The following is a 24549-nucleotide window of genomic DNA, read 5'->3' as shown; positions in this document are numbered from 1 at the left end:
CATACTGCCAAACTAATATAGTCCCATCTGCCTCCTACTGTACCCGTTAAGTGGTTATAATGCCCTTGTAGTTTTGTTACTGTGTTGTTAATCCAAAAAAATAGGTAATATTTTGGGGACAAAGGTTTCAGGTCTTGGAATGACAGATACTGGAGTTTGAATTCAATACGCACCTGGAATTGAAGAGTCTCGTGATGACCTGAATCAGTTGTGTGGTAAATCCCATCTGATTCACTGATGCCAGTTCGGGAAGCAACCTGTCATATTCATCTGTTCTGTCCCACTGGAGACTCCAGATGGATAATACCGTGGTTGACTCTTAAATATCCTCTGGGAAATAACTGATGTACTAGGCATGAATAAATTTATTTTAAAAATCACACTCTCCCATTCATGTTTGGAATCAATTGTCCATTAAATGTTGCAAACGTACCTTCATCCATCACTTGCTCAGCAAGTTAATTGCACACGTATAATACCTTCCTTACAAAATGCCTCACATGACCTTTTCAAAAAAACTCTCTCTCTTTTCATCTTAAACATATGCCCTCTCGTTTGAAATCCCCATCCTGGGAAAAGGCAGCTATCGTTAACTTTAACTTGCCTTTCAATAATTCATAAACTTCTGTCAGGTCACGGTTCAAACCCCTAACCTAGAGTGAAATCAATCTCAACTAGGAGAAAGTGAGACCTGCAGATGAGAGATCAGAGTCCAGAGTAATGTGCTGGGAAATCACAGCAGGTCAGGCAGCATTTGAGGAGCAGGAGAATCGATGTTTCGGGCAAGAGCCTGATGAACGACACTTGCACGAAAAAAATATTCTCCTGCTCCTCGGATGCTGCATTACCTGTTATGGTTTTCCAGCACCCCGATCTCGAATCTGAAAATAGTCTGGCAACATGCGTGGAGACCTTTTCTGAACCTACTCCAGCTGAATAATATCATTCCTACAGATGGGCGTCCAGAACTGGACATAATGTTTCAGAAGAGGCCTCATCAATGTCCTGCAAAGATTCAACATAACGTCCCAACCACTATACACAAAGGACTGAGCAATGAAGGGAAGTATGTTAAATGCCTTTGAAACATCTTGTCTGTAGGTGATGCAAACTACAAGGAATTATGCACCTCCACCCCTAGCTTCCGTGTTCTCCAACATTACGCAAAGCCCTACTCTTGTTGTTGTACCAAAATGCAATAACTTCCATTTATCCAGATTGAACTCCATGTTACATTTTTCAGGCCAACGCCTCATTGGATTAAGATCCTTTTGAAACTTAGATAGTCTTTCTCACTGTCTACAATTCTGGTGTCGCCTGCAAACCTACGAAGCATACCTGCAGTTAGTTCCACTGTTTTCTCAAATAGATCAATGATTCATATTTACTTGTCGTGGCCTTGAGTTAGCAGTGTGCAAATCATACAACAGTTAGTCATGCAATTAACCATGAGGAAGAAAGCCGCAGACTTCAGGGAGATATCAAACAATTGGAAATGAAAATGGTGAAAGCAATTCAATCCAGGAAAGTGGGTGATAGTGAAGCAAGTTCAAACTTCAAACCAGCCGCCCATGCTCCAGTAGTGGCACTCAGCTGTCTCAGCAAGATGCACTGTAGGTTGCTATAAACGGGAAAAAAATACCCATCTGCCCCGTCTTTGACCAGGAGCACTCCCAACCTCGGAATTGCTTGCGCTTCTAAACCGTCATAGAAATACTGTGCATTCACCGGTTGTGTCACTGGAGCCCTCAAGTATCTGTGCGACCTCATTCCCATCCCGACTTCCAGTTGGATCTTCGTGACTGCGTCACTCAGTTCCTCTGATTCTGGGCCTGGGAATTGGGACTCTGTGGCAGCAGTGGTTACTGCCTTGTGGGGCGAAACTGATGAAATAGCCGATGTTAAACTGTATTACTCTTGAAGCATACATTTCAACAACACCTGCACAATCCCCGGAATTTTTGATGTTTTGGTGAAATCTATTTATCTCAGCATTCAGCATATTAATCCCAACCAGCTATTTGTTCCATAGCGTCAATCATAGAGTCATGTCACCACAGCCACTGGGGGAACCGATATTAAACGGTCAGCCCATTCTCAGTTCCCACATATCTGCCACTGTTCGCTTAACACTGATATTGTGCATTTGGTTCGCTGCCTAACATTTCCTATGATACTGTACTTATTGCGTACAGTCGGTGTGCTTGTCTGTGAAATGCTGTGATCGTATAGTGGTTAGTACTCTGCGTTGTGGCCGCAGTAACCTCGGTTCGAATCCGAGTCACGGCAGTGATTACTCTATCTGCCCCAGTTTGTGTGAAACACAAAGGAATCAGTTGTTTTAACATGGGAATTTTCTCCAAGGTGATGATCTTTTGCCTTCACATTCTGCTCGCTCACATCTCTGTGTTTCACATGTCAGAGTTCAAATCCACCCGTTCTCAGAGATTTCTCTCCCTCCTTCGATCACTGACTGAACTTTCCGTTCCACACCCCCATTTCATTAATTTAGAGATGCCGGTGTTGGACTATGGTGTATAAAGTTAAAAATCACACAACACCAGGTTAGAGTCTACCAAATTTAACTGAGCACTAGTTTTGGGAGCGCTGCTCTTTCATCATGTGGTTGTGGAGACATTTCCTATTTCAGTAAGGCACTGCAGAATCTAACACTGACTCTCACATTGATACCGTTCAGTCTGTGCTGCTGCGGTCACTGTGGCTGGGTGAACGTGCCCCAACCCCTCCATCGGGACCTGCAGACCAGTTGATCCATTTGCTTACCGCTGTTGTGAGACCAATCCTCAGGTAGCAGCTTTTACTGAGATGGACTTGCGATTATTGGAGGTCAAGCTCAGGAAAATGACACATTACAATATCGAGGAAAAGGGACTTCATTGGGAAATATTAGTTTCACGGGTTTTCTGCAATGGCTGAGCGCTATTACCACTGGACTGTTAACTCAGACACCAAGCAAATGAACCAGGGACCCGGGTTTGACTCCAACCATGCCGGTGTTAGAATTGAGATTCAATAAATATCTGGAATTACGAATATAATAACACCTATAAATCCATGGTCAAATGTTGAAAACACAAAACCATCGGGTTCACTGACGTCCTTTGAGCAAGGAACATGCCATTCTTATCTGGTCGGGCCTCGATGCGACTCCAGACTCACTGCAATACCGTTGAGTCTCAACTGCCCGCTGTGCAATTAGGGATCGCAATCCATACTGCCGAGCCAGCGACGCCCTCATACTGTAACAGAATAGAACAAAAAGTTAATTCGGCTCTAGCTAGATTACTGTGTGCAGTTCTACAGTATAGCAATGATGTGATCACAGTGGAAACGTTGCAGGACAGATTCAATGGGAAATTGTCGGGGCTGAAGAGTTTCAGTTATGAGGAGAGATTGGACAGACTGGGGTAGTTTGTCACCAAGCAGAGGAGATTGGAGAAGACACGACTGAAATGTACAAAATAATGAGGGATATGGATAGGATAGACTGAAAGAAGCGTTTGGTATTGATGGAGGGATCGAACACTGGGGCCAAGAGATTTCGGAAAAAGGCAGAAAGTTTTGAGTAGATGTGCGAGTAGGGTCAGAGAGGTGGAAACCCTCCAACCTGAAAAAATTGAGATGTTAATTTGCGATGCCAAAACATATAAGACTATGGGCTAAACAATGGAAAACTTGATTCAGGTCGTTAAGCAGCTGTGTTGGACAAGTGCGGCCACAACAGGCTGAAGGGCCTCCTTCGATGTTGTCCTCCACAGTATCGTGGTTAGTGTCCCCTCTTGTCACAGGGTTCAATTCTCCGCTGGGAGCATCGTAAAGGTTTTAAACCTGTGGCTCTGTCCTCAGTGAAGGTTATTCATGCTTGGCCTTCCATTCTCGATTGGATATGTCACAGCAAGGACAGTGCTGTCTGAATCAGCTGGGGAAGGATTGCAATTCCTGGGGAGAGAGAGTGTCAGTGAAAGTGCAAACACGTAACTTCAGCAATCTGCACATTGTGTATGTGTTGCAATGAAAACCATTATATAGAGTTGTTCCTGACTGATGTGTTTATTTAAAGCAGGAATCTGAGGCAGAAAACAGAGTAAACCCATTCAGACCTGAGTGCAGAAACATTTCCAGCAGATCTAATGAGGTTGTACAGCATAGAACCGCGTTTGTATGCATTGAATTCTGGTTGATGGGCGCAGCTTGCTTTCACTCGGCTGAGTTACCAGTGTGTAAATGATACAGATCGTGTTCAATGTGATGGTACATTTGCTCAGTGGTTCGAACTGCTGTTAAGTCTGTAGGTTAGGTAGATTGGTCATGTTAAATTGCACTGATGTGTCCAGAGAGTGAATTCAGTAAGTTAAGTGAATTAGCTATGGGTAACCCAGTGATAAGGTCAGCAGTCACACGATGCCAGGTTTTATTCCAGCAGGTTTATTTGAAATCACAAGCCAGAGGCCTGCAGGGATCGAGGCGGGAGCTAGATCTGGTTGAGATGCTGTTCAGAGTGTCCCTACAGACTCGATTGGCTGAACAGTACTTTCTGCATTGTAGGGAATCGGTGATTTTATCAGAGAGGGCACTGCCAGGGTTTACTGGGCAGCTAAGGCATTAGAGACGATGCTGACGGCGTTAAGTGGGGATGGCATTTTATTTATTTGTGTGTTGGAAAATTTGACACTGAACAAAGGAAAACCGAATGGAAGTTTTCCAGAGTATTTGGGGTTTGGAGAGAGTAAATAGGTGGCAAATTCACTCTTTCAAGTTCGTATATTTCTGAACGTCAGGCTTTCAAAACCGTCGATGTAGGACAAAGAAATTATGGGAGCAGAATTTCTGTCACTCAGAGAATCCGTTTCCAAAATACTTGGAAAGGCACATTAAGAGACACACAAGCAGTGAGTTTCATCAGGAGAGAGACAGCCTGTGGCCAGGTAAAAGTGTAAAAGTGGGGTGTGGGGGTAGAATGTGCGAGGAAACAATATCTAATTTGGACGACTTAAGATGCAAAGAAATAACGGAAACGTATGCAGGTGAGTAAGATTCATCAAAAAAACCTCAGAGTTTTGAAAGATTTGTATTAATATTCCACATGAAGCATTGTAAATGGAACTGAGCAGATTTTGTATATTGTCAAGGAAGACTATTCCATAATGACCAGGAAGTGACCCGTCTCTTAGAGATCGATTTCCTGCTTTAATCCCATGGCTTAAAGGTGGGAGGACAATCGCCATGATGTTGGGTTTATTTGACACCACTGACATCTGCCAAAGTAATTGAGCATCAAAAGTGGCATCTTGTTTTGTAGTTTAACCTTCTGTTTTTCTCATCAGTATTTTCTTTAAGCTGAAATAAATTCGGAGCAAAATTGAATGCAACATTTAACGTTCCAATCACATAAATCCAATTCATTTCCGATCATTGCAATGAACAAAGTGAAGTGGCAGCAAAATTAATAAAATAAAACGAACAATACTGCATTTCAGGGAATTTTATCCACTTCAGGTTCAGCCATATGAGAAAGCCCATCGAGCTAAAACATCACCTCTTCGTATATACTTCTTCACGTGAGAGAGAAACTGTCTGCAGAAATTATGCATCAAGACTAAATGTGCGTGTGAATATGACGGGAATTTCATGTTTGCTGGTTCATTCTGAGACAGTTCCGACTCGGAATAAATCAAGGACAAGGTATTCCTTCCAAAGACGAGGTCAATCCCTTGGATTTTGCTGGTATTATTATTCCACTGAAAGCAGAAACATAATAGCGTGGATTCGATTCCGCTCAGGGAATTTCTTATCCCCTAGGTGCACCATATGTAATCTTGATGTGGTCACATGTGAGCGCCTTTGCTATGGGCTGAAGTGGCCCAGAGGTTAAGGCGACGGGTTGCTCTTTCATTGCGCATGTGTGGATTTGAATCCTACTCTGGCTGTTACTTCCATCATAAGCAGCTGTGGTTTCCCTTTGTGCCTCGCATCTTTAGGATACATTGGATGGCGAATCTTGCTCTTGCCCTTCATTGCACCGGAGATTTGTGATAAATCGATACCTCATCAAAGTTGCATTTAAGCAATTTGTTTCTGTTGTAAGTTACATTGGGATAATGAAAAGGAGTGTAACGTTTCTATCCTCCTTTCATTCCATCTTGACTTTCTATGAATATACATCGAATGAAAGTGAAACAAATAAGGAGAGATCGGGTGCAATAGTTTATCCAGTGGGCTTGTGAATTTTAATGTCACACTCCACACAAAGTTCTGATCAGTATTTTAAACAGTCAATTGAATTGGAACTGCAGAAAACCTTTACAATGAAACGAATCATTCATTCTTTCACAACCTTTTGCTGTTTGAATCATACCGCGATCCATCATCCAGCGTGATCACCAAGTTGGCAACAACATAAGATCCACGAATTTTCTTTAGCAATCACAGCGTCTGCACATACACATCTGTGGTGTGTCCAGTGCCATTTATGCCTCCAAGCCACAGCACATTTCTTGTTCAGCAGTTTATGAGCCTAGTTCCTGATCTGTCTGATCAGTTTGGTAAACCTTTTCTATCACTTTATCCCATTCCCTCAGAATTCTAAACTTATCAATAAATTAAGGTGTTACATCAAATGATATAGGATTGGAAGTCGGCCATTCAGCCCATCGAGTCTTCTCCGCCATTCAACGAACTCATGGCTGATCTGATAATCTTCACCTCCATTCTCCTGCCTAACCACGATAATGCTTCATCGACTTTCTGGTTAAATATCTGTCTGGCACAGTTTGAAAATACACATCAAATCAGCCTCAACAACAGTTTCAGGAAAGAGAACCACAGACTCACTGGACCCTGAGCAAAGAAATTCCTCCTCATTTCTGAATTAAATAGGCAATATCTAATTCTGAGTTCATGTCCTCTGGTGCTCTCCTCATACCAGAGGACAAACCATCTACCCGTATCAACCCTGTCAAGATCCCACGAATATTGAAAGTTTGTAATTGTTATTATGTGATTATAGAGCTCCATTTTTTACAGGGTTGGCACCATGTTTGTAAATCTCTGCTGTCCCTTGTAGCGTCCTTATATATTATTAAGGCATGTGGAGAACCTTATGTGAGGCAACTGTTGAAATTTCAAGCACAGACGAGAATTGGAACTTGAAATCAGCTCGCGATTGGAATCAGATTGGTCCACACAAGAACGAAATATTGTAATTAAAAATCTGACAAATGAGAACCTTATCATATTCCATTGACATTCAATGGCTTTACTGTAACCTAATTCCCCTGTGTCATCGTCTACGGAGCTAGAATTTCGGAAAAACGGATTGAGACCGGCTATATAAACACTTTCACAACAAAAACATGTCCATTGGTAGACAGTTTCGGATTGTAAACTCAACTCATTGCTCCGTGAATCCTACATCGTTTGCAAGGTACAAATGAGATGTGGAACAGAACTCTCTCCATTTGCCGAGTTGGGTGTGCCTTCAACAACACTGAAGGAACTGGACACCATCCACCACAACGCAGTCACTTGATTGTACCCGATTTAATACCTGAATATTTATTCCTTTCACCGTTAAGGCACAATAGCAGCAGAGTGCACCAACTACACGATGCACTGGAGTAAGTCACCCGAGAATTTTTGATCGAACCTTCAAAGCTGAACACCTGTACTGACTTACAGGACAAGGTTGGAACATTCAACGGAACGCCACCTTTTGCAAGTTCCCCTCCAAGGCCAATAGCAGCCTGACTTTGAAAGGAATAAATGATAAACTCATTGAGTGGTGAATCAGTCTTGATGGGCAAAGTTGCATACTTCAGCCCTCCATCTTTAATCTAAAAACTTAATAAATGTTGATTATTGCAGTGACCGCACTTGTGCTCAGACTTTTAGCTATTCCCTAAACTGGTGTTTGCTAAAGTTCTAGTAGCTGCAACAGTCTGTGGTCAACAACAGAAAAACCCACAATCCCTCTCAATCAACTTATTCCCCTCAAGATGAAAGTGGTGCTGGAGAAGCACAGCAAGTCTGTCAGCATCTGAGGAAAAATCAACGTTTCGTGCAAAGGCCATTCATCAGGAATGAGACAGACAGCCTATAGGGTGGAGAGATAAATGAGAGGTCGTGGGTTTGGGGAGTAGGTCGCTGACAGTGCAGTAGGTGGATAGAAGTGGGCGTTGACGGTGATATGTCAGAGAGGAAGGTGGAATGGATAGGTGGGAATGAAAATACACAGGTGGGATAGGTAAGGACGACGGTGCTGAGCTGAAAGGTTAGAACTGGTGTAAGAGGAGGGAGTGGGAATGAGGAAACTGATGAAGTCCACATTGATGCCATGGGATTCAAGGGTCCCGAGGAAGAAGATGAGGCATTGGGTAGTGAGGGAGTGGCAATTGGGGTGGCTTAGGACCTGCATATCTTCAGGAGAGTGGGAGGCGAAGTTGAAATGTTTGGCCATAGGGCAGTGGAGTTGATTCTTGCATGTATCATGGAGATGTTCTCTGAAGTGCTCTGTCAGAAGATATCCGGTCTACCCAACGTAGAGGTGACCTCATCTAGAACAGCAGATACAACAAATGAGATCTGTGAAAGTGTAGGTGAACCTTTGATGGATGTAGAAGGCTCCCGTGGAGCCTTGGACAGAAGTGACGGGTACGATGTGCGTTCAGGTTTTGCAATTCCTTCGGTGGCAGAGGAAGGTGCTGGGAGGGAATGGTGGGTCATTTGAGGGCATGGACGTGACGAGGTAGTCGCGGAGAGAAAGGTTTTTGAGGAAAACGAATGGGTTTGGGGAGAGAAATATATCCCTGGTGGTGGGGTCAATTTACAGATAGTGAGAATGTCAGCGGATGATGTGATTTTTGCGGAGATTGGTGGAATGGAAGTTGAAGACCTTCCTCGTTTCCTTGATCTGTCCTTGTTGTGTTTGGAGATATGGGGTTCATGGATGGACGTGCAGGACATGGATGAGATGCATGAGAGGGCATCTTCAACCACATGGGAGGGGAGGTTCCGGTCATTACAGAAAAAGGCCATCTGTTGTGTTCTGTTGTGGAACTGGTCCTCTTGGAGAAGATGCGGCAGAGGCGGAGGAGTTGGGAGCAAAGGATAACATTGGTGCAGGAGGTGCGGTGGGTGGAGTTGAAATCCAGATAGCTGTGAGAGTCAGTGGGTTTCTAAAAAAGATCAATAACACTGACCTCCAGGGATATTTTTCACTTCCTACCCCTATCCACTTTCTGCAAAGACCATTCCTTCCATGACTACCTAGTCAGGTCCACGTACTCCAATGACCCACGCTCCCCTCCCGGCATCCTTCCTCTGTCAACACATGAATTGTAAAACCTGTCCCACACACCCCCACCTCCGCCCACTGCCCAAAAGAAGACATCCACATCCATCAAAGATTCACCTGCACTTCCACACATGCCATTTATTGCATCCGTTGCTCCCGATGCAGTTTCCTCTACAGTGGGGCCACCAGACTCCTTCTCGCAGAACGCTTCAGAGAACATCTCCAGGACACCGGCAACAACCAAACCCAACGCCCCGTGACAGAACACTTCAACTCCACCCACCACCCTCTTGAGGACATGCAGGTCTTGGGCCTCCTCCACCGCCACTCCCTCACCACCCTACCCGGAGAGGAAGAACGTCTCATCTTCTGCCTCATGACACTTAACCCCATGGCATCAATGTGGTTTTCACCAGTTTCCTCATTTCCCCTCACCTCCCACCTTACCCTTGTTCCAACCTTCCAGCTTGGCACTGTCCTACTGACCTGTCCCACCTGTCTGTCTTCCTTCCCACCTATCCACTCCAACCTCTTTTCCGAACTAACACTCTTATCCCCACATCCATCCACCTATTGCTGTCTCAGCTAAATTCTCCCAAACCCCACCCCACCCATTTATCTCCCCAACCTCGAGGCTCCAAGCCTTATACCTGATGAAGGCCTTTTGCCCAAAACGTCATTTTTTGTCTGCAACTCGGATGCTGCCTGACATGCTGTGCTTCTTCAGCACCACTCAACTCTTGACTCTGATCTCCAGCATCTACAGTACGTACTTCCGTCCAACTGATTCCCCTGACTATTGATCTTCAGCGATCATGAATGTCTATCTACACTACACATAATACTCATTGCTATTGTTTCTTCTCCCCAATTTCGTTAACACTCATTGGTCTGAATTCAATGCAATTCGCCATTTTTCCTTTCCTTCTTATTGATACATCCCTGCAGCCTCTGAATTTCTTCGTTATAGTCAACTACACGACCAATTGTTGAATCATCATCAAATCTCTGAATCATGGCTCCTACAACTAAGTCTAAATCATTTGTCTACATCAAAAAACAGTGGAATTCCATTGGAAACACGCATACAAACATGGTTCATTGCTGGTTGGGGTAAACAGCTGCGATAACAGCCGGATCGACCTCCTGCTGTTATTTGTAAACTTGCTGTTCACTCTGTCAGTTGTTCCCCGGAGTGATTACTTCTCACATATGGGTGTGGTGAGTGATCTGTGCGCATTCTGACTGAGCAAGTGAGTTTACACCTCAGTGGGTAATTGAATCCCTTCCTGCAGTCACCCCATGGCCCTGACTTCTTGGCGTTGCGGGAATCCTTTTGTCTACTTAGTTTGATAAACAGTTGAATTCGAGTCCACACAGGCACGATTCCCATTTCCCCCGTTGTCGATGTATTTTTATGCTTCCTTATTCTCCCACGGAAAGTTGTTATCATTGGTCTGAAGACCATTTGTTCTTCATTCTTAATTCACCTTGAATTGAGTCAGAGGATATTTATGGGTGAACTACATTGTTGTGGGTCTGGAGTCACATGTTGACAGGACTCGTTATGGTCGGCAGATTTCCCTTTCGAAGGGACATGAATGAATGAGTTTTCAGCATATTAAAGTTATTGTCTCTGTTTTTGAGATTGGGTTCATTTTCCAGATTTTATTCATCTAATTTAAATAACAGCAGCTGCCACGTTCCAGTCTTCAAAGATTACTAGCCCAATAGATCAACGCTGCACTAACAACTCCCTGCTGCATTTCTCCATTCAAAGAATACATTGTCAATTTAGATTATTCCAGATGGAGAGCGAATACTACGCGTTCCTGTGTTAGAATGGAAGCAATGTATGCTGGATTGGAGTGTTTACTGGAGCAAGAGACTGATGTGGATACGATGTGAGCAAAATCCGTTCTTGCTGTCAAAGTAACAAAATACCGTTTTCTTAAGGAAAATCTCTTAGAATATTTTCAATACATCGGCCTCTTAGTTAAGGCTTCAGTAAGCTTCCTCTGAGCCAATCCCCAGTGCTGGTTAATGCTGCTGCTGAATCTTAATAATATAATAAATTGAGACCAAGATGCCCTTCCACCTCGCCTTTGACCAGAAGCACTCCCATCCTCAGCATTTCACATGCTTGAATAAATAGGCAATGTCTTTCACTGGTGGTGGGGAGTCCAGAACTGGAGGGCATAGATTTAGGTTGAGAAGGGAAAGATATAAAAGAGACCTAAGGGGAAACCTTTTCATACATGGTGCGTGTATGGAATAAGCTGCCAGAGGAAGTGGTGGAAGCTGGTACAATTGCAATATTTCAAAGGCATTTGGATGAGTATATGAATAGGAAGGGTTTGGAGGGATATCGGCAGGGTGCTGGCAGGTGGTACTAGATTGGGTTGGGATATTTGGTCGGCATGGACTGGTTGGACCAAAGAGTCTGTTTCCATGCTGTACATCTCTATGATTCAATGTCCGCACCTTAAACAATCATGTCACTGGTGCCACAGAATAGCTTCACGTGCTCATTTCCGCCCCCACTTCCGGTTTGATATTAGTGGCTGTGCCACAAAGTTTGCCTGATTCTGGTTCTAGGAACAGGGGTTATGTTACTGCCTGCAGCAATGGGTACCTCCTTGTGTGGGTAAATTAGTGAAGCAAAAGTTTTAAAACTCATTGTTATTGAAACATACATTGCACCAATATCTCGCACTATCCCCTGAAACTTTTTTGTTTCTCTAAATCCATCAAACTCAGTCTTCAACATGCAGTCCGATGGAACCACCACAGCGTCTGAGGATATCGAATTTAAAATTCAGCCAATTCTGAATTCCCACATGTCTGCTATCCCTCGCCTAATATTCCTATTGTGCATCTGCTACTCTTCCTAACATCTCCTCTGTCACTGTAATTATTGCTGTTTTTAAACGCGTGTCTCTGCATGACTCAGTAATGGTTTCAATGATAAAATATTCTGCATTGTGGCCACAGTAAGCTCGTACGAATCCGAGTCACTGAATTTTATTCCTTGTGACTCATGCAGAGAACACACAGAAAGAAATTAGTTGATTTTACATGAAAACATTCTCAGAGATTATGATTACTTTGCCACCAAACCCCTCTCTCACACAACATCTCTGCGAGTCATATATCAGGATTCAGACTCACCCCTTCTCGGAGTCTTCCCTCCCTCCCGCAAACACATACCTCCTTTAAGTTCCCACTCCCATTTCCCTTACAATCACTTTCACATTGTCCCCGTTGAGTTGGTGTTGCTGCGCTCACTGTTGCTGTGTGACCATGCCCAAGTCTCACCATCGGGACCTTCAAACTAGTTGATCCATTTGGATACCGCGGTTGTGAGATCAATCCTCATGTAGCAGCTTTTACTGACATGGACCAGAGATTATTGAAACATCAGGCTCAGGAAAATGGCACAGGGCAGCAGTGAGGAAAAGAAACTTTATTCAAAAAGACACCAGTTTTTATCGAATTGCGCATCATTTATTTCACTTGTTCATTCGGCTCAAGAAAGACCAATGTGTGTAGATATGAAATTTACATTGTAGCAGGGATGTGATAGCACTGGAAACGATGTAGGGGAGATTTGACAATATATTGTCTGGGCTGAAGAAGAGAGATTGGACAAACTAGAGTTGTTTTTCTTCGAGCAGAGGAGATTGAGGGGGGCATAATTAAGATGTAAAAAGTACTGAGGGATATGGATAGAATAGACTGAAGTACATGTTACACTTTGATGGAGACTTCGACCACGGTTAGCCATCGATTTAAGGTCAGAGGCGTGGAAAAACGTTTTCAAACAGTGGGTGGTTGAAATCTGGAATACAGTGTAGGCAAGGATCAAAAAGGCAGAAATCCCCATAACTTTCCGAAATATTTGGATGTGAATTTGTGATGCCAAGACATACAAGGCTATGGGTAACGTTATTTGAAATGGAGTTTGGACAGTTCAGTGATTGTTATTGAGCAATACAGATACTCCGTTCCAAGGACTGGTTATTAACACCTGTCCTTCCATTCTCGAAGGGACATGTCACAGGAAGAACTGTTCTGTCTGAATCAATGTTTGGGAGTACTGCTGCTCTCGGGGAGACAGAGTGACAGTGATAGCGCAAACACGTGACTTCTGCAAGCTGTACCTACTGTCAGTGTTGGAATGAAAATCATTAAATACTTTTGCTCCGGAGTGAGCTGTTTATTTATAGCATGTAGCACAGGAAGGCATACATTCTGCCCTTTCCCCACTAGCTCATATCACTGAATACCGGCACAATGCAGGAAACCTCCTCTCTGTACGCCATCGTCCAATCCTTCTTGACTTCCAGCACTTCCCCACATGGCACCATTCCACGAAATCCAAGAAGGTACAATGCTGATCGTTTATGATGTCTCTCCTCATTATGTAAGTTTCAGTGATTTATCTGCCCATCACTCAATTTAGCAAACTGCATTTCCTGCTCACAATGTGATCTCGTCCAGACTGGGGAGAGAAAAACAGAGCGGGTGACAAACGTGTCTGCACCTTCGTTCTGTCTGCAAGCAAAATAAGATCGTGAACTTCCAGGTTCCTGTCACTGCAACAGCCCACTGCGTTCCCATGCCTCCGTTTCAGTTTGGTCTGCTGCAGAGATCCCGTATAGCACAGCGCGAGTTGGAAGAGCGGCACGTCATTTCCTGCTGAGACACCGTGGAATCTTCAGTACCCAATATCGAATTCAATCATTGTAGCCCATGTCCACCTTCTTTCACGTTCCTGCCCCACCTACACATACCAGAGGAGATTTACCAAGATGGTTCCTGAGCTCGAACATTCCCCCTATGAAGTTAAGCAAAAGTGAGGGCTGCAGGTGTTGGAGCTCAGAGTCGAGAGTGTAGTGCTGGAAAAGCACAGCACGTTAGATAGCATCTGAGGAGAAGAGAATCGCTGCTTCTGGCACAAGCCACCGTCATTGCATTACCAGTCGATGCCTGGAGGAAGAACGTCCCATCGTCCACCTTAGGAACCTGCAACCACACGGGCAAAATGTGTATTTTAAAAGCTTCCTCATTTCACCTCCCCCCACAGTATCCCAGTGCAAAGACTCCAACGAGGCACTGCTCTCTGGACCCGGCCAACAATCCCCCTCTGAACTACCACCATCTCCCTCACCTTCATACACCTATCACTTTCCCAGCTACCTGACCACCACTCCCATTCCCCTCCCTCAACCCCGACTCAAACATCTCATTCCTGATGAAGGGCTTATGCCCAACACATCAATTGTCCTGCTGCTGGGATGCTGCCTGACCTGCTGTGCTTTGAAAGCACTACACTCACGCCACTGCAAAGATAGATGAGCTCGACTGGGGCTCTTTATCTGAGAGTGGAGAAAGCTGAGAGAGGAATTGATTGACGTGCACAGAAAGGGGATAGATATGTGTGACAGGAATAAACTTCTTATGGGAAGGATTAATAACCAGGGATATAGATGAAACGCTAGAGAGAAAATGTTCAGAATAGGTTTAGGAAAAATGTCTACATCTTCAGAGTGTCGTTTGTCTGGAACTCACTATTTGAACGAGTGGTGAAGCTAAGAGTCATTAAAATGCTTCAGTAGTACTTAGCCGAACAATTGAGGAGCTGGAGCATGCACGGATGAGGACCAAGTACTGGAAACTGGGGCGAGGATAAACAGATATTTGATGAAAGAGTTGTACACCGTAACTTTGGGTGCAGTAAAATGAAGGCTAGTACAGCTCTGTGGCAAAATGAAAGGCGTGTTGGACTTATATTGCATTGTTAAGATTGCGATTCAAAGTTTGTGATTTTGAGTCCCACCAGAATCGGAGTTTAGTTTGGAGTTCAGCTGAAAGAATGATCGTTCTGCTGATTCATCATCAGTTCCCATTGTCTGGAGTTCTCCTCCCTGCTACTGACCAGAGAAGAATCCTCACTTTGAGGGAATCATATCACCTGAAACTTGATCAGCCCAGAATCGGCCTCTCATTCACAAAACCCACTGCAGAAGCCCACTGTCTCTAAACGCATTTCCCTCCCACGAGACACGGTTTATTCAGTGTCTATTTCCCTTTGGGCGACAGGTTGATGTGGATGGGCTGGGAAAAACATTGACGCTTTGGTTAGCCATAATGACATCAAATGGCGGCGTAGCGCTGGCGAGCGAAATGGCCCCCATCTATTCCTCTCTGCCTGTGCTGTTTCTGACAGAGAAATTAAACAATAACATTATGGGGGCAATGTGAATCTACACCACGGAATGCCAAGGACCTCCCCTTTATCCCACTGCTCTTACAGCTGGAATACACAGCTCCTGTTGTAGGTTTAGATCAGACAGTGGAGGATTCTCCCAGGCGCTCTGTCAGACTGCATGCTCCTCCACACAGGTTTCCAACTGGACACATGGAGCAAACGGCAGCGTGGATATTAGGGATTCAGGGACTGATTTCCCATTTGCCTGGCGAGAGCTCTGGCCATGGTAATAAAAATGAATTTGGGAACTTCAGTATCTTTCTCTGGATTCTTATCACTTTACAATTTAAACTGAAATTCAATTTTACTCTTGCATAACATTCTTCTATCTTCAGTATTCATGAAAACTGTGCAACATGTCCTTGGATGTGGCCATGATGAAGATTGATGATGAGTGCAGTATGTTTCATGTTGTCTGTAGGAACTTGCAGAAGGAAGATAGTGAAGTATCGTTGAATCGAATTCTGTGCTAAATTGAAGCCGACCGAATGAGAAGCCCTGTGACAGCGATAATATAACATTGTCTATAAACAATGCAGCGACCCACTCAAATCCAGTTTTCAATCAAGTCTATTTTGCGCAACATTTTTCTGTGTCCCACTTCCTGACCATGATGCCCGAAAAGTCACAGGTCCATATCAGTTCCTCCTCCTCTGCCTTAGCATTAATTCCAGAACTGCAGCAAAATTAGAACATGCGGGTGGAAGGTCCCAGAGGTACGAGTCGGGCACTTTATAGGCTTGCTGCCGGTGGGCTCCAGTGGAGCAACTGATCAGCGCATGGCACTGAACAGTGTGTTAAAATGCCGCAGTTGTAATTTCATTCCTTATCTAAAGCTGGTTTTACTGACGTTGATCAGGAACTTTTGGAGCATCAGACTGAAGCGTAGTCGAGGAATAATGTCGAATAAAGCAGCATCTGTTCTAAAACTCCAGTTTCTGATTTGTGGGATTGTTCTGTCTTTGCGAAAGGTATCAATTATTAACCGTAAAACTGCGCATTTTCCCCAAGTGATTATCCATCTGTGGAGCGAGAAACAGAGGTGATATTTTAGCTTGATGACCTTTTTCAAATCTCTGACACTGCACTGGATTACATTCTTGAATAGGCTGTTAAACTCGTTTCATATCATCCTGTTTGCTGCAAAGTCACACAGCTCATTACACTGTTCGAAAGGAATTAGATTTATCTCTTTCGGTAGACTGAATGTTGTCAGTGAATCTGGTAAAGTCATGACAAATAGTTTTGCTGCTATGCAGAAAAGAGGGTTCCAACAGGAATAAGGAAGAGTCTTGTCGCCGGATTTTTCGGGAGGAGATCAGTGAGTATTAAATGGACTCAGTCCCGTTCCTTGTCATTGTGAACAAATGTTCAAGGCAACAGATGGCAAATATAATGATGCTTGACATCGACAGGTCCATTCCTACTCACTAGAGTTACAATTGTATTACAGATCCCGTGAGCAGTGCAGATGGTGATCCTTTTGGCAACCTGAGAGAGTGCGACAATTAATCCCACGTTGTTATTCTCGCTCTATACCATAAACCAGTTAGCCAGCGGACTGAGCTAACCGGCTTCCATTTAATGCAAAGCTAAAACAAACAGCTCAGCACATTAACAATTTGTAGTAGTGCACGTCGAACAAGCTGCTGCACCTTTCAACACCACCAGCTCTTCTTATACTTAACATGTTCAGTTGCCGGTGTTATGCAATTTCTTTCTGATGAACGCTAAACAATTCGTGAGTGTGTCATTTTTGCCTCCCCATCCAGGCAGCCCAGAATCTCTGCCCCTGTTAAATTCGCTCCTTGTGTGTCTGCACGTGGCCTGTCAAATATGCTGCAATCAACTTCTAACATGTTTTTTTCTTTCTGAAAAATCATCTCCGATTTCAAATCTCAGAATAAGAAGTACCTGCTGCAAATTTCTTTGTCGTTCCTCGCTCATTTTGAGGCTCTAACCTCTGGTTATACGATCACCTGAACGAGGTAATTTCCATTTTTTTACCCTAACCAATTTTACATCCGCTGGAAAAGCTCCATTAGGACATAACGCAGTCATTCCTGATTTGTGTCGCATGATTCTTCATCTATTCCACCATCCCATTAAATCCCTTCATTTCTTTTCATCCCTTCTTTTCTTTTCTTTCAGTAAATCTTATTTTCGTCGTCTCAAACGATTTTGTATCAAGGGAACTCTGACCATATCCTTCCTAACCATATTCCACCACCCAACCCCCGTGTATTTCATCATGTCTTTATATCCCAGTAAATTTCGTCCTGCGTAATGATGCTAGGTCTAATCAACTCATGAAAATTTACCACTATGCTATGCAATCTCTTTACCGGTACAGGAAAGGTGTGGGCTATTTCACTTAGAGCTGAGTCAGTTGGCTGCAGCAACATTGGGTCAGATCGCAGTCACACAGGTGACTGTTGTTCTCATTTTTATTTCTTCTTCACGTGTGCTTAAGTAACACAGTGAGGAATCAATTAATGTTGTAAGACATACATAAGAGGGCGGGTTCAATCTGAGGTTATGAGAATAGGGCAGTTTTGATTAACATAGACCAGAGATTGCTCAAACCTCAGGCACATGAGATTGACAGAGAGCGATGTTAAGCGAAATAGACTGTCTTGGCAAATGCCAGTGTTATGAAGTTTTGGGTGTAATGTACTTTTAATGGTGTTTAAATGTCTGGCTGGCACAAGGAGTCCAGAACAAGGTAACAACATAACATTTGGTCGAACAGCTAAGAGCTGTGTTACATGAATACAAAAATGAAATGCAAATTCTGCCAATCAGTTTAAATTCTGCCCCAATCAAGTTTGAATTTGGTATTCTTACAATGGTAAAACCAACGAAACAATCCGACGTTTTGTGAGACAAATATCAGATATTTTGAACAGTTCCACAGAGCTGCAAAGAACAGCAAAGAGAGCAGCTAAAAGACCAACAGATGTAGGATGTTCGTAAAATCTCCAACAGTTGACTATCTGGAGAAATAGATTGTATAGAAAAAAAGCATCAACACCGACCTGGACGAAAAAATCTACAGAGGAAGATACAAAGAGAAGATTCGACAACTGGCTGGTTCGTAAATTTGATTTTTTTTGTAAATGTTAATGGGGTCGGGGTGAGGGAAAGTATTGTAGACCAGAAAGTTTAGAGAAAGGGGTTGTAAGCAGTTGAAAGTTGATTATTCTCTGTCACATGTTAAAAATGTCAATAAAATTGTTAATGTTAACTTTAAATTGTGATGTTTGGGATAGTTCTTTGCCTGTTGAATTTTAACAGAATACAGCACGGGATGAATCCTTTCTGCTTTGTTGGTTTACATTAGCAGAGGGGGTTTACCCCTTCACGTAACACCAGTTCCTGTGGTTGCTTTGTTGTTTTGCTAATTTGTGCATTTTGCCTCATTAACGATTTTGAAGTTGTCCCCTCTGCACAAAACGTCCGTGCTTTTGTACCATTGTACAAGAGCAACAGGGGGTCTCGGCGACAGGGCTCCCTACAATAACAGTCGACGCTGATTCAGTCTATCTATCCTCATATTGACCCATGGAACCAACACTGCCCACTCTCCTCGAGTCTGGAAAACAATCCCTTCGCAGTTAATGTTACATCACGCTCTCAAGGGGCTTTTCATTCCGTCGCTTTCAATTCCTCACAGAATCCGTTTCAACAGAATTTGTCACTGAGTCATTTGTTTGTTTGTGCTCAAATCCTGTGAGCAGAGGGTCACAGTTGGAGCGTGCTGAGCCCCTAACCCAGAGGTCAGACAATACTTTCACTAACAGCAGGTAGATGTATCTATGCACTGCAAATTTTCACACCTGTTTTAAGAAGCAAGATAAATATTTCCTGGTTGTTGTCACACAGACAACAACAGCACTGGTGAAGACTATCTCGCAGACATCCATTTTTTTCCCATGGGTGTAAAGATGATTGTCTGAAACGCTTTCTTCTGTTCCTCTGGGATGATGTGAGCTGTGAAATCTATTCTCTGAGCTTGGGGTAACGTGATAAAGCTTATACATATCAGGTGCAGTGTGCCTGAGCGACAGGACTCGTTGCAGTAACATCCCATGCTGACTCAGACAGCAGAGCCCTCGCTGGAACTTCGAGAAGGGCACAGACACAGTTCCCGATGACTGGGAGAGATTCTCTTTTTCCCTCAGTTCAGCACTTTTCTATTTGTTTCAGATGGCGTTATTTGCACAAGATTCCCAAAAGAAGAAGGGTTCCTGTGCATGCATGATCTCCCTTTTGAACAGCTTTCCAGAATTTTCATAACTCCCACTCCCTCTAGCCCCCGCCCCGATCCCTAAACCCGTGTTTGATATGGAGCTGAAGAGCGCGGACACGTTTCTCTCCCACGACACTGATTGCTAATAGAAGATGAGTTCATCCAGTTGCCAATGGTGAGAGCACGCTCGCGGGGAAAGTGGCGAGCGCAGCTTCCGGTAAAACCGGAAGTCAGAATGGCAAGGAACTGTTATTAAATCTCAATGCTGCCTTCACTCCGAAACAACAGAAAAAGACTATTTTTAAACAAAGAGACTCACCTGATTTACAGATCACGCACAAGCTGCGGTTCTGGCTTGTTGGTCTTGGGTGTGATGTCGCCTCGAGTGGGTGATGTACGTGTGAGAAGTCACACTTGAGCCGTGGAGTTTTGCATTTAATTCTATTTTTGACCCAGAAGGCAAAATTTCGATGAGATCAAGGTCAGATCAAGATACCGAAGCTTCAAGACATGCACCAGCAACTTCTTATCGGCCGTTACTAGACTGAGAAATGTATTCCCTAACTTCAAATGATGCTGATCCTGTTAATGTGGATCTTGCCGAGTGCACGTCCTGTGTGAATTAACCTGAAAGCCTTAAGCTGTCCAAAATGTTGTTTTTACTCCCACGGTAATCTGCATGCCCTTGATAAGTGTGATCTGCCTTTAACAATCGCAAACAAATCTTTTCACTGTAGTCAGGTACATGTGACAATCAAACAATCAAATAAAGTCAATCAATTGAATCACACGGACATTTCCTTATTGTTTGGTGCCAGCACAGCGAAGGTGGGCTGCATGGCCTCACTTGGCACTGTGACATATTTTCTGATTCTAAACTAAATCACAGTTAAAGCAACAGCAAGTGGAAGTTACCCACAGGTTTTATTGACTCAGCCGGGACACACCTGTGCCACACACAATAATAGTGAAGACCTTTCAACATCATCCTCTGAGGTACATGCCACACGCCAGGCGAAATGCTGAAGACAGTGTAATTCATGATAAAGTCAGCGCCAACAGAGCGACCCAGCGGGAGCGTATTGGGCTCATAACCTGGAAATTAATAGATTGAAAGCATCCTCTGCTCGTTGACAATTCCACGTTTCAATATGTGTACTGTCTCCGCCAGTGTTCCTCTATAACATAACTCTATTCTACGTATTGCATGTTGTTTCACTTTCCATTTCCTTTCACTCAATGTATCTGAAATGAATATTTCGTACTGATACACCCGCCAAATTGACACAGGTGAGGAAACACACTCGTGAAGTTCGGGAAGCTCTTTTCCTGTTCTCTGTCGGTATGCTCTGATCTGATTTGCAAAATCATTTGCCAGAGCTGGGAATAAACTGGTGAAGGTGAGGTATATCAGTTGTAGAGTGCTCTATACGCATGACGCCCTGCAGTTATTCCCCACGCTGTTTCACACAGCCATGTCCTCCCCGTGAAATGAAACGACGTGACAAACAATTGGATCAACTTGTTTGAGACAGCATTATGACACTGACACAGTTCCGCATTATTAGGGCATAGATCGCCAATTATGAATAACCACAGAGATATACAAACGACAGAGAGTTGCCGTGGACTCGATGGGCTGAACAGCTTCTGTCAGCGAGTGAGTGATGCCACACGTTGATGCTGCCCCTCGTCCTGTCTCTGGGACAGAGTGGCTGATGGTGAAATAATGTATCATTGTTAACCCTCCCTTCCGCGTTAGATGTCTGCAGTTCCGCAGCTCAGGACAGTGGGGATGACTCTCAGTGACTGAGGGTTTCATTCGCATTCTCTTCATCTAGGACAGCTGGGGCTCAGGTGTTAACTGCTGCCCGATTGCAGCAAAGAAACCGATGTCACTGTTACAAAAGCCTTTCTGCAGGATTGCTGTGTGAAGATGGATTCTGAACAGCAAACAGGCTGCACAAAAATGTCCTCACGTCAATTTACTTGAGGGTAGAGAATCCGGAGTACATTCTGTCTTTCCCAACAACTCAACATCTTTATCGGTCTCTCAAATAAATACTATTTACAGAAAGTTCACAAGCAAACTTGCTGATTTCCAGCACTTGAATGAACTGGCTCTGCCGATGAGAGCATATCCGCGCTTGCCTCCCCTCACACTGCTTGCAGGTGGAGGGCAATAACTTAATACTCTGCTGATGGAGTCCAAGCGGAAGGGTTAAACAGCACTGTCCAGTGAACAAGGAGATGGAATGAGAAGGCGATACTCTTGAAACACTTTGGTGCTTAGAAACCCGAGATCAAAGTATAATGTTGTTGGATCTGAGCGACTTTCAGCTGGTTTGGTGTTGGAAACGTAAGAATGCCACTTATCTAGGGGCATGATCTTCGCTCAGCAGCTTGTGTTAATACTGGCATGTGAGAATGTCTTACTTGAACTCGCCATCCAGCCTTGGTCGTTTGATTTCACTTTTGCCCGGTCGTCCTATCAGCTATTTGATAAAAAAGGTGTAAATCAGGAAGTTGCCCCCCTTGAAATAACGTTTAATTCTGGAGTAAGAAGTGTCATTTTAGTAGACATGGCACAGTACCACATGTGGTGAAAGCGAAACAAGTTTTTCAGGATGCTCACCCTCACAATCCTGTTCTGAATAAATCCACCATCTTGGTTGTTCGCACAGTTCTGCGTATGAAACTTGAGGAAGTGGGGACATGAAATGATTGGAACCAGCGCTGAACAGGTTAATGGCAATGGTGTGGTGTATGAGGAATGTCAACAATAAAGGTAATTTGTAAGGTTGGGGCAGTTCTTCTTGGAGAGCAGAAGGCCGACAGCCTTCTGTTAAACCTTTCCAAGACATGAGTGGGATAGACAGAGGAAATAAGGAAGGGAAAATGCTCCCCATGCCTGAGAGGATCGAGAACAATTCAGCAGAGTTCTAAAGTCATTAGTAAAAGAAGAAAAATGTACATGACGAGAAACGTTTTCACATAGCGAGTGGTTAGTGTCTGTAAACCACTGCCTGAAATTGACATAGAGGCAGATTCAATCGAGTTATTTAAAAACTAATTCGATGTTTATGTTGAAAGTGAAAGTGTGCAGAGTTACAGGAAGAAGGCAAGAGAATTATACCAAAAGAGAAACACATTTATCTCTGTGGAGAGCCAGCACGTCTAAGGTGGTTTGTGACACATTTGTGATTCAGAGTGGAATCTCAGTTCGACCAACAGAACGTAAGGAGTTAGACCACGGTGATGTTGGCAAAGTCGGGGCACATCTACACAGCAGAATATTATCCAGCACGGACATGTCGCAGGGAGGAGGGCGCTGTCTTAAAATCCTGCAGTGTGTCCTGCGGATCAGAAACAGCACACTTCAGTAGGGGGTACAAAAGCAACCCTCTGTACCATGGCCAAGCGGCCTAAGCCGTGGGATTCAGGTTCCTATTCGGCAGGCGGGTGTAGGTTCGAATCCCACCGCTACAGCGTGTTAATGTGCTCTGGTCAAAGCCAAGCTAAAAGCAGCGGTATTGGAGTGTTGAATGTAGTGGTGGCGAGTGCAATGGTGTCCTCAATGGTGTCACAGTCCATCCGGTGGTCGCCTCTCACACCGAAAATCGCAGGCTCTACTACTGTTGTTTCGTTCCACGCGAGTTGAGCTTTCACTGGAACCACAAAGAGACTGTTACTTCATCGCTGTCGTGAGACAAAGTCCTGCGATGACTCTACCCGTCGTTATTTGGTGTTCAGACGAAAGAGAAACGTTTCCAATGAGTTACGATGTGACATGGTCTTAAGTTTCCTTCATTTCTATCCTGCAGACATTAGAAGGGAAAGGTAATCTAATCGAGACTGTCATTGGTGAACTTCACTTTTTATGGCCCATTCTTGTTGTGTTGATTCTTCCTCTCTTTTGAGCACTTTCTGGGAAGTGGTGGTGCACTAAGGCTCCAGTATTTTTGAAAGAGTAGTTTGGAATTGCCCTGCTGTTAGTTGTGAGATTAGTTTATGGCTCATGCCCACGGTCTGTATCACATTCAGCGTTCATGCTTCGCTGTGTCTGAAAAATGCATTTGCTTTGTCATTTTTGTTTCTGTTCCGTGTTAAATGCTGACTGTTTTGCCATTCGCTCAATACATTACGAGATAACACGTTTTGTGAGGTGACTTCCAGCAGCAAACATCCTCAACTGAGGATCCGGGCATATTTCACGAAGTATGGTCAGTCGGGGCAAAAGTAAGGAAGTCTTTCGGTTCTGCAGTGTTTCACAATGCTATCTTTCCGGTGAACAGCCGCAGTGAGCGATGACAAGCTCCGCTAAAAGTTATTCTTTCAAGCCAGTGTAAGTTACACAACGTTCTTGGGGCACACAGCGTGGAAACAGAGTCTTTGTGGATCTCGTCCATGCTGACCATATCGCCAAAATTAAACAAGTCCCACTTCCCAGCACTTGGCCCCTATCCCTCTGAACCCTTCCGATCCAGAAACTCCTCCGGTTGCCTTTGAAGCCTTTTGAGTGTACTCGCCTCCTCCGCTTCCTCTGGTTGCCAATTCCATACACGCACACCTGTCTGTGTGGGAAATGTGCCTCAGTTCCCGTTTAACTTTTAGCCCTCTCACCTGAAACTTACACTCTCCAGTTTTCAACTCACCCCACCTTGGGTAAAATACTTAAATACTCAGTTTACAAACTTTCCATAAGATCAC

General features: G+C 44.0%; 1 non-coding gene across 1 annotated transcript; it reads left to right on the top strand.

Moving 5' to 3' along the window:
* Positions 1-2217: 2217 nt before the first annotated feature.
* On the top strand, positions 2218-2289 carry trnah-gug (transfer RNA histidin (anticodon GUG)). Its single transcript has one exon. It is a non-coding gene; the product is annotated as a tRNA-His (tRNA).
* Positions 2290-24549: the final 22260 nt, after the last annotated feature.

Source organism: Chiloscyllium plagiosum, unplaced genomic scaffold (assembly GCF_037043375.1).
Source record: "Chiloscyllium plagiosum isolate Xiang-an unplaced genomic scaffold, Cpla_swu_hap1 HiC_scaffold_29, whole genome shotgun sequence".
Taxonomy (NCBI): Eukaryota; Metazoa; Chordata; class Chondrichthyes; order Orectolobiformes; family Hemiscylliidae; genus Chiloscyllium; species Chiloscyllium plagiosum.
The sequence above is the reverse complement of the archived record's forward strand: the minus strand, read 5'-3'. Positions and strand labels throughout refer to the sequence as shown.